Source organism: Lycium ferocissimum, unplaced genomic scaffold (genome assembly GCF_029784015.1).
Source record: "Lycium ferocissimum isolate CSIRO_LF1 unplaced genomic scaffold, AGI_CSIRO_Lferr_CH_V1 ctg5304, whole genome shotgun sequence".
In the NCBI taxonomy this organism is placed as follows: Eukaryota; Viridiplantae; Streptophyta; class Magnoliopsida; order Solanales; family Solanaceae; genus Lycium; species Lycium ferocissimum.
In genome coordinates, this window is record NW_026725939.1 from 9,412 (window position 1) to 20,435 (window position 11,024).

The window sequence follows — 11,024 nt, forward strand, 5'->3', positions numbered from 1 at the left end:
TTCTTATCATTTTGGAACTTTGAGACTGGGGCAATAGCCGTGGATGGAGTGGGTCCTGATGACCTGTTCTTAAAGACCTGCCTAGCCCCACTCTGATTAAAATTACCTGAAGACTTGGTCCTCTTTCTGAATTCCCTATCCTTCTGTTTCTGTAGTGCTTTTGCTTCCTTAAGTTCAGCCTTGTTACCTTGCACAAATGCCAATATCTCAGAAATAGTCATCTTATCATTCTGAGCAGCAGTATTAGCCCCTGTGCGGTTCGGGTTTTAACCAAGTACAAATCTTCTAACCGTTGCCCTCGTAAAGGAGAACCGTGCGAGGAGCATATCTGGACTATGACACAAACTTGAGATAATAATTCTGGACAGTCATGTCATTTTGCCTTAGTCTCTCGACTCCATAGCTTTTGCTTCCCTAACCTCAATAGGCATTGAACTCATCCCAAGTAGCAGGAAGTGCATCCTTCCCTCGGGATTGTTCCCATGACTCATACCAAATATGGGCCACATCATGAGTTGAAAAGCACCAAACTCTCGCGTTTCTCGTCTCGGTAGCATGCATAGTGGAATACCTGCTGCCCATCTATAAAGTTACGCGGATCCTCCTCACTTTTAGTCTCTTGAACAACGGAGGCTTCGTAAGATAAATTCCGAGTCCTCAAAGGCGGTCGACCCTCACTAGTGTCACGGCTAGGGGTCGTTTCTGTCCTTGCGCACGGTTAGCAACGATCTGAGTGAGCAACTGAATGGCTCCCCTAACATTCATGTCTGAAGCATTAGGAGGAGTAGCGATGTAGGAGCGATTGGGGTTCTTTGGGCACAAGCACCGTGTCGAGTCTACGAACGGTTTCTTCCCTGTCTGCGTCGTGACAGCCACTTTTGGTCAGGCTGAATTCCTCTTCGTGTACTTTTTTTTTGGAGCCATTTTCTAAAATACGTAATTCCTACAAGTTAGAAGATATCCTAAAAGTACTGCTTCGCACGATCTAGAGTATGAAAGAAGTGAGATAAATCCTAAATGTCTTGGTGGTCAACTATTTATATGTATAGGGCCCTCACGCATATAAAAGTGACCCCACTGGACATGGTTTCATAGACTCCCTAAGACAATTGAACCTAGGGCTCTGATTTCAAGCTTTGTCACGCCCCAAACCATGGCTTGGGTGAAACACGACACTCGGTGCCTTACTGCATGTGACCGAGTGAACCACATGGCTTGCTGAATCATCATGAGGCATACATGAGTGGAATATAACATGAAACATGATGGGTTTTACGAAAACACATGAAGTCATAATAATTAATAAAATACTCGTTTAAAACATGAATGCGAAAATACCATGAATCGAGCCAAAGATGGCTAAATAACTCTGAACATCTGACATAACGTAACTGATTAGTCTCTAACATGAACATGAGTCTGCTAAACATAATTGCTGGGACAAGGCCCCCAGCATACCTTTAATGCATAGCTAATAGAACGTAGATAAATGACTAAACCTCGAAGGATATAATTGCATGAAAACTTGTAGACATGTAGGATATTCATGAAAATAAGCATTTCATTTAATAACTTGCATGTAAGAACCCATGGAATGCAAAGTATGGGTTTTCATGGATTACAGACTGATTCTCAATAATCAAAATGACATATCAAGAACACAATGAAGAATTTATAACAATTTAATACATAATATAACATGGGGCATAGACCTAGGGCTATCATGAACATGGTTAAAAACCCTAGTTTTCGTAAAGCTTCACACTTTATGGAAGAAAAAACGTAGGGAAGAACAAGGATGTTCCCACACGTAGATAGCAACCCTACATACCTGGTACTGTTCTAATCTTGTATTAAAAATCTGTTCTTGGAAGAAGAATCCGAAAGCCTTGTCTTGAATTCCCTTTAATTGGGTTTTCTTGAAAAGCCTAGGTTAAGAATGATGAATTCTTGCTTAATGTTCATTAACATATGTTAGAATCCAATTGAAATAGGTTGGGATTGCTTACCTTAATATTTTTGTTGATGGAGAATGAGAGTTGTTCGTTCTAGGGCTTGGCCCGGCGAAAAGTGAAATAAAACCGAACCCTCAGTATTATAGTTTAAGCCGACCGGGGAGAAGTACGGCCTCAATGTACATCCCGTACTTCAAAATACGGCCCATACATCGTGGCCGTACATTGGGTTAACTTTCCAGTGATAAATCAATTTCGACGAGGGAAGTACGGGCTCAAGGTACGTCCCGTACTTCAAAGTACGGCCCGTACTTTTCTGCCCGAACTTGGGTTAAAAGGTCTCAGTGATCTCTGCCAGTTCCTCTCTACGTATGCCCGTACATCAATGTACAGTCCGTACTTTGGTCGTAAAATGTACAATTGACGTTCTGAGGCCAAATTTTCCAATTTTAACACTTTTGTCTTGGGTTATAAGTCCCGAATCCTAAACGTAGCCTAGTTAGGGTATGAGGTGTTACATTAAATTTAACCTGGTAAACCCGTTTGCGGGGGTAAATGTTTCTTTCCGAGAGGTAGGAAAACTACTTCCCTAGTGGAATTGGAAGAAAGAGCTGCAAGTTATTTATCTATAGATGACTTGTAACTTGGATTTAAAGCTGCCTGTTGGTAAGAATTGGGTTCTTTGATTTGAGAAATGGAATAAAAATTGTGTTGTTTAGTAGCATGTAAAACAAAATAATTTAGAGGGAAGATAGGTAGATCAAGAGAGATGACTGTAGAAGCAATATTACATATGTGAAATCTGAGATAATGAGGACTGACCAAGTTCTAGTAGCCTTGCGTTGCTCCTGTATTGTGGGTAACACATCCCTGATAGAAGAAAACTGATTAGTAGGAGAAACTCATTCACGAGGAATGTTAACTATGGGAGAATGAATATGAGGACTTGTTGGGGGGAGGGGGGGGGGGGGAAAGTGATCATGTATAAGAGTAGGAGGTGGAAAATGATCATGTATAGAAGTAAGAGGTGAAGAATGATCATGTATATAAGTAGGATTGGTGGATTGTATAGAGATGGGAGGTATTTTTGTAGAAGGAAATGAAGCAGGAAAAAGTTTGTGAATAGGTTCTGAGTATGCAAAGGGGAAAATTAATTCATGAAACTTCACATTTCTAGTTGTGACGATCTGATTTGACTGAAGATTGAGCACCTTGTAATTTTTCTTCTCAAAAGGATAGCCTAGAAATACACCAGGAATGGCCCTAGATGCAAGCTTATCTTTGTTAGCTGGTGATGTAGATGCAAAACATAGGCATCCAAAAGGTTTAAGTGTAGAATAGTTAGGAGGATTTTGAAAAAGAACTTCATATGTAGTTTTAAAACCTAGAACTATAAAGGGAAAAAGGTTGATAAGATGCGTAGTTGTCAGTAAACTGTCTCCCCGGTACTTGCTAGGAAGAGGTGATTGGAATAGAAGAGCCCTACAAATCTCAAGCAAGTACTTGTTGTAACACTCCGTAAATTCAGATTAGGTGTGAATGTGTTAAATGAGTATTAATGTGAAATTTTAGACATGTGAAGTCCTATCGGGATCAATATGGGTGGAAATAGTTATTTTTGAATCAGACGGATAGTGAGGTGCATAAGATTCAATAGAATCGAATAAGTTTATGAAAAGTCTCTTCCAAACTTCTATTTACATGAAAATCATTGGAATTTTAAAAAACTTAAAACATGAAATTTGTAGCCCTTTGAAATACCTTTCTACTGATATATGGTCAATCCCAAATAGAGCTCTGTGCTAGGAGTTATGCCCATTTTACCGAACACTACATAGAAGCCGACATAGGCCACTCGCGATGACCACGCACCGCGCATGCGATGGCCATGCATTGCAAACCCAACATAGGAAATCATAATCTCTAAACTTTTAACCTACAAGGGGTCCCGCGAAGGCCTGGCATCTCGGGCCCGTCACGAATGGGCCGAGTTTTGGGTCAAAACTTCATATTTGACGTTTTTCTTATATTTAAGCTTGGAGTTTATTTGCCTAACACCCCTAAGGCAAAAGAGAACAGGTCCTAAGCCTCTAGGATCGTATTTTGAGAAATTTCCTGAAATGTATTTCTTTGTCTATCCAACTATTACATAGCTACTGCATATATACACAATGTAAAGAGATAAAATTCTATAACTAACTACAGCTGTCCAATAGGCTAAGAATACCGCCTGTACTTATTCTAGAAGAAGAATCTTATTCCCCACTACGTAAACTACACGTATTCTGCATGTATTTACAATGTGAATGAGCTAACTAGAAATTGGGAGAAGAAGTAACTCAGCTGAGGAGGCCCAATAATAAGTTAAAAGGTTCCGGAGCCCAAATATGTGAAATGTGAAATAGGCTTGATAGGAAAAGACCAAATCATTTTTCTCTTGTGCCTTTCTTCTTCCGGTCTTCGGCCTTTACTCTAAAATGAATTAGGTCACCAGAAACATGTTTACCGCCCAACTCAAAACTGCATCAACAATTCCATTTTAACATATCATTCATGGAGTAATATAAATATCATAGCATAATCCCTAATTCTAAATGCAAATTATTTCATGAATGTCTGAAATAATTTGATTCCATCACCCTTAAATATATGTTAATTAACGCAAGAATAGGAGAAAATCGAATGCCTACAAGGATTAAAGATTCACTCCCTTAAGAGAGAAAGCTCGTACACTCAAGATGATGAACAATCACACAATTCTCGAAAACATCTGATGGAATCGCGTCATTTTTTGTCTAGGCAACATTAGTGTCGCTCGGCCTCTCCAAAAATGTTGCTGCACCCGTGTCTGATCCTTAAAAAATGCACTACATTTGGTGGATCCGACACACACCTACCAATATTTTAGAAGAGCCCGTGCAAGATCAAATCATGTTTGATTTGTGACCTAAAATAAGTAATATATGTCAAACTATTTCATTCAGTGATCACAAAAGCAGTTAAAACTCTTGTGTGTTAGATGCCTCAGTGTGGTAGCCTAAATGCTTTTTATTTGTGTATAGTCATAAATCTTACCAAATACATTCATACACATAATGTTTGAGTTTCTGAGCTGAAGTAAATTACTTTAACTCTCACTAATTTTAGGCATTCTTGTCTCTGTTTTCCGGAGAAATCAACAATGTAGAATATTAAGCCTATCATAGAATCTTTGCTTGAAATGAAGAGGATCTTTATTTACTTTAAGACCTTTGTTCTCTGTACTATCCTAATATAGGTGTCAATTTATGTAAATGTAAATGCAATCCAGCAGATTTATATCTATTATACATTATGGTAACTACAATTCTACTCACCCATCACTAAGTCACCGTTTCTTATGGCGTTTGATCAATGCACGTAGATGACATTGTGATTTCATGTAGTCTCTTAGGATCTCAAATTGAACCCTCATTAACATGCTTTTTATATCCACGAATAGCTCATGAAAACCCCCAATGACATGCTTTTTATATCCACGAATAGCTCATGAAATTTTTTAAAATCACAAGTTCTAAAAGCATTTATTTCTTGCATAAACTCCGTGCTTAGTCAAACAGTTTTGTATAATTAAATTGAAACAGATCCTTGATTTATACGTATTATATATGATGGACAAGTACATTCTAATAGGAAGAGGATAGAATATTATTACGAGCTCCATAATTCTGATTTAATCATTCCCAAAATAGCATTGATGAGAAAGGCAGAAAAAACCTTACATCTTCGAAATTATGTTGACACTCCTTCCACATTTTTGAAAGTCATCTTGTATACAACTTCTTGAAATTTTTTCGCGGCCAGTGGAGGCAAACTTATAGCTATCAAAATACCTTTTTCTCCCTTGTCATTTTTAACAGGCACACCAAAACTAATTAAATATATTGCTTTTGGAACACCTCCAAAAATGGGCTTTCCCCATCCAAAATTAAATTCGTCAACTCCAATAGATCTATTATCTGAGACAATGAAATTCCAAGATTTCGTCAGCTCTGTTCTCCCTTTAATTACTATTAAATCTCCCGCTGATCTAATGTACTCTTCATTTATATGATCTTTTACTTTCTCAACTAATTCAACTGCATATGTCAGTGGATTAGAACATAACAATCCTGCTTTTGATACTGCCGCTGGAGTAACGAACGCATTCCCGTAATATCCTGGTGGCAGTTCAAATATTAGTGATTTCCCCCTTATACTAACGATATACGTCAAACGAACAATTTCTTCGGGGTGCAAATCAAGAGCAATTGTACGACATTTTCATAAAAATGCCAATAATAACTCGAATTTTGTACTTCCGCAATTTGGAGAAACTTGATTTTTGATGGCTTCCATCTCTTTATTTCCAAAGAAAAATGATTGTTGTATCAACTTGTCTTCCATAGATTCCCATGCAATTCTTGATTCAATTTGCTCATCAAACTCATGGTGAGTACATGTAATGCGGGGTGATGATCTAGCACTTAGGAGATCCCTTTGCCATACAGGTAATATGGAAGGTGCATAAGCTCCTTGAATTAGTTCACCTAATGCATTTAGAAACAATTTCATGCCATAGCCATCCATCATAGTGTGATTAAGTCTGATTCCAATAACAAATCCCCCACAACTAAAACTGGTCACCTGTACACAAAGGTTTACTAGATTAAGAATTTAACTTTTATGAAAGATAAGTATTGATAATTGTTTATAAAAAGTTGGATAACTAACATGAAAAGTAAGAAAGATACATGCATGCTTTGTAAAATTTACGATATCAGTATATATAAATTAAATGGAATGCTACATAAAATACCCCTCAACTTATTTTGAATTTCAACCACACTTCTATTGACATACTTGTGCAACGTGGAATAAAACTGTATATACACGACACATATTTTGCATCCATTTGTCTTATTTGTAGATCAAAGTTCAAGTAAAAAGCATTTCCATTGTAACTAGTGGAAGTAGTGGAAAGCTAAGTTCAATCAAGGGTTTCAATTGAATCTCGTTCTTCCGAAAATCTCATCGTGCAAATAGGGTAATTTGTTTTTAGTTTGTATGCGTGTATAGTTTTCACTACTAAAAGTTTACTATTTTTTCATTGAAATTTTTCAATGAAAAATGTTCAGTGACTATTACCACAGATATTTTGATTGAATCAGTGAGAAAAAGAAAATACAGTAGTGTTTTCACACGGAATAGGATACTTTACCAGCGTTTCAATAGGAACTTGTTTCCCACCATACGTTTTTTCAGTGACCTGGTACGGTGAGAATGAGGTGTGAAAATCATGTTTTATAAGACAAATTTCCCACTGATTTGCAGTGGGAAAAACCTTTGTTTTACAAAACGCTTAAAGTTGTGGTAAAGGGGATTCAAAAATTGCTTTATTAGATCATAAGTTGGGATCCTAGGTGAACCGTTCCTGCCTTATTTTTTAATCCTTTTATTAGATTCCCGGATCCACCATTAGCAGAAGTATCCTATACCATACATAAGTAGGAGTGTACAAAGGAAACCGACAAACCGCACCAAACTGACAATCAGAGGAAAAAATCCGACTAGTGGTTTGGTTTGACTCGATTTGGTTTTAGAAAGAAAAACCCGACCGCCATTGGTTTGGTTTGGTTTTAACTAAAAAAAAGTCAAACCGAACCAAACCAACCCGACATTACATATATAAAATTCAAAAATATTTTATATACAATTTTTTTTTATTTATAATGTAATTTATAAATATTTCTTAAACTTTTTCATAGTTTTTTGTCTTTTGACATATTATTTCAAGCTAGGATTTAGGATTCTGAATAGTCCAATAAGATTTATAGCCGATAGATGTTCGTAACTCTAAAAAAAATCAAATTCCTCTATATACGTATGAATAGAGATATTTACAAAATATGACGATATTTTTCAGTTTACAAAATATACCAATAGATTTCTTACAAAACATATACGAAAATTTGTGTATAAAAACTGTATGAAATGTGTGTATCTAGCTCAAAGCTTAAAATTTTCGCTCATAATTTTGTGTATGAAAACTGAATGAAATATGTATATCTGTTCGAGGCTTAAACATTTCGCTCGAATTTTTGTGTATGTATATCTCGCTCAAGGCTTAGAAGTCTCGCATTTTGTGTATGAAAATTGTATAAAAACAGTATGAAATATGTATATAACTATATAAATTCTATATAAAGTTCATGTTAGTTTTTTGGAAATTTAATACAACTACAACAACATTATATACAACTTCGATACAAATTTGAATCTCGCTTCGAAATTCGGATGAAATTTAATACAACTATAACAACATTGTATACAATTTTCATACAATATTAATACTAAAAATTAATTCAATTTTGAATCTCGCTTCGAAATTCGGATGAAATTCAAAATATTCAAAATTTTCAACAACAGCAGGAGATAAAAAGCTTAAAATCTAAGCTTCCTAGTTGTCACTTCTCCTAATCTCAATTATCAGAGGCAAGCTCATCGTTAGGTTTTGATTTGGGGATGTTTTGAGTTTCGGGTCAATGTAAGGATTTTGGATGTAAGGAAAATTCAGAACTACACTTTTCCTTGTGGTCATCCATTACTATCTGCCCATACCGACACTCTGTGCTACATAATACTTTCTCTTCCCTGCAGTTCAGCGACAAAAGAATGAAAGCTGTTTTCTATTGAAATTCTTTTGTGTTGGATCTGTTTGGTTTAGATATGTTCTATGTTTCTTCATTCTGAATTTGTAAACAGAGCATGAATGTGGTATACGACTTTTTACTATATGTTGATCGAAGAGAAAGAGATGAAACAGAGCATCGGCGAGTTTTTTTCTAGATCTGGGCAGATTGTGATAGAGAAGGGGAAGGGAAGGATCGGTTGTTATTTTTTTTCAGATCTAGACAGATCGTGATAGAAAAGGAGAACAGAAGGGTGTGCTTTTATTTTTTTCAGATCCGTTATATTTTGTAATTAAGTTGATATGTTTTGTAAATAACGAAATGTATCCTTATATTTTGTAATATAGAGTCTTAAGTAATATTATTAGGTTATTTTTCCTAAAAAATACTAGGAATGACCAAAAAAAAAAAAAAGAAACTAATGCCAACAAAAGAAATCAATTCTAACCTTAGGAATGACAATAATATTGAATATCTATTCTTTAATTTTATATTGGTTTAAATAGTGAAAATACATAACTTGATATTATTTTTTTCTTTAATATGTAGTCATGTAATTAATACTTATTAGCCTTACTTATTTTAGCATGACTTAGTATTTTTAGATTATGATTGTTTTATTTTATGCGATTTTCTCGTTACTTTTTGTTGTTGAATATTTTAGGACAATGTCATCTCTCATCTTACATTTTGTGTTATTTTCTTAAATACTATCTTAATTAGATAGTCGTATCTTACTAGGACTAAATATGTATTTGAAGTACAAGTTATACATTTTGTTTGAAGACTTTACCGAAAAAATCCCGAAACAACTGAGAAAACCCGAAGTCAAAAAATTCGACTTTTGTTGGTTTGGGTTGGTAAAACCGATGCAATTAGTTTGATTTGGTAATTGAAAAATCCGATCCATGTACACCCCAACACAAGTGTGGATTCGACTCCAACAGTCTTATTTCCTCTTCGTTTCCCTTGTCCCCTACGTAATGGATTTTTTTTAGAAAGAAAACATAAAGGAGATTTGTATTAAGTATTATTTACCTGAACTAACAAAAGAGGGCAGCCAATGATCCAATCAGAACCAGGAACATTGTGCAGTAGTAAATCCAAGTATGGACATGGTGGCTTAATTGACTCTCCTAATTTCTCAAGCTCCACATTGGCATCAGCTTCAACAAACAAGATTCCTTCACCATTGCAATTCACCATAAGCTTATTAGGCCCTTCAATGAGCCTACCAGCTAATGGATTGTAAAATACTAGTGCTTTAGACAATCCATCATTGATAAATTTTGCTAGATCTAAAGACCTTTCATTGAAGAATTATATTTGTAAAACATTAATATGGGAACATGGAAACGTACACTCACTTGATCATCTATGTCAGAAAGATGTTTTGTCACACGAGGCGTTACTTTTGCTGGTACTACTAATTTTGGATTGTGATGTGTTATTGAAATTGGCATAGTGTGTGCCAAGCGCCGTGCAATTTGTGAAAAGAAAGAGTAGCGCATGATGAGAGTGGTTTCTGAAATATTTAAATATATATATAGTAATAGAAGTACGTATTTTTGACAAACATTTGGAATTAGATTTATAGAGTTTGAATTGCATCAAGAAGGAAACGAGGGCATGATGATTATCCATCACAAAAATGTGGTGGTGGGAAAGTTAGACCCTGTAGTAATTAAAATGTGGTGGTGGGAAAGTTAGACCTATAGTAATTAAAATGTGGTGGTGGGCAAGTTAGAAAGTTAGACCCTAGAGTAATTAAAATGTGGTGGTGGGAAAGTTAGACCCTACTGTAATTAACCATCTTAAAATGTACAAATATCGAAACCCTGCAAAGTTTCAGTGGCTATGTGGCCAAAAAGTCGGTATTAATACCACTTTAAGAACGTCTTTTTCTGCTAGAGTGTTCCAGAGATTCTAACAAAAAACGTTGTTCTTGTTTTCTTCGTGAACAATACTAAATGAAAATCAATAGCTGTTGTTTTTTAATTTTGGTCCGCTGAACCTTTTTTTTTCCATTTTATTGTTTTGGCTTTTACTTATTATTAACAAAATATCCCTCCACTAAGTATTACTCCCTCTGTCTCAATTTAATGACACTATTTTGACTTAAAGATTTAAATTTAAGAAAGAAAAAGAAAAGCTTTTAAATTTCCACATTCAAAATAATCCTTAGATATTTGTGTACAGAATCATCTAATAAAGTTAAATTATTTAAATAAAGATGACACTCTTTTAAGGACAAACTAAAAAGAAAAATGTGTCACATAAATTAAGACAGAAGGAGTATTTACTGGTTTCTCAAAACGTGTCCTTAACCCTTCAGCGCTCTAACCGTGGGTTAAAGTTA

At 35.4% G+C, this 11,024-nt stretch overlaps 1 pseudogene; it reads right to left on the reverse strand.

Annotated features, from left to right (window-relative positions):
* Positions 1-5,642: 5,642 nt before the first annotated feature.
* LOC132044845 (methanol O-anthraniloyltransferase-like) lies at positions 5,643-10,307 on the reverse strand (annotated as a pseudogene).
* Between the last annotated feature and the right edge of the window lie 717 nt (positions 10,308-11,024).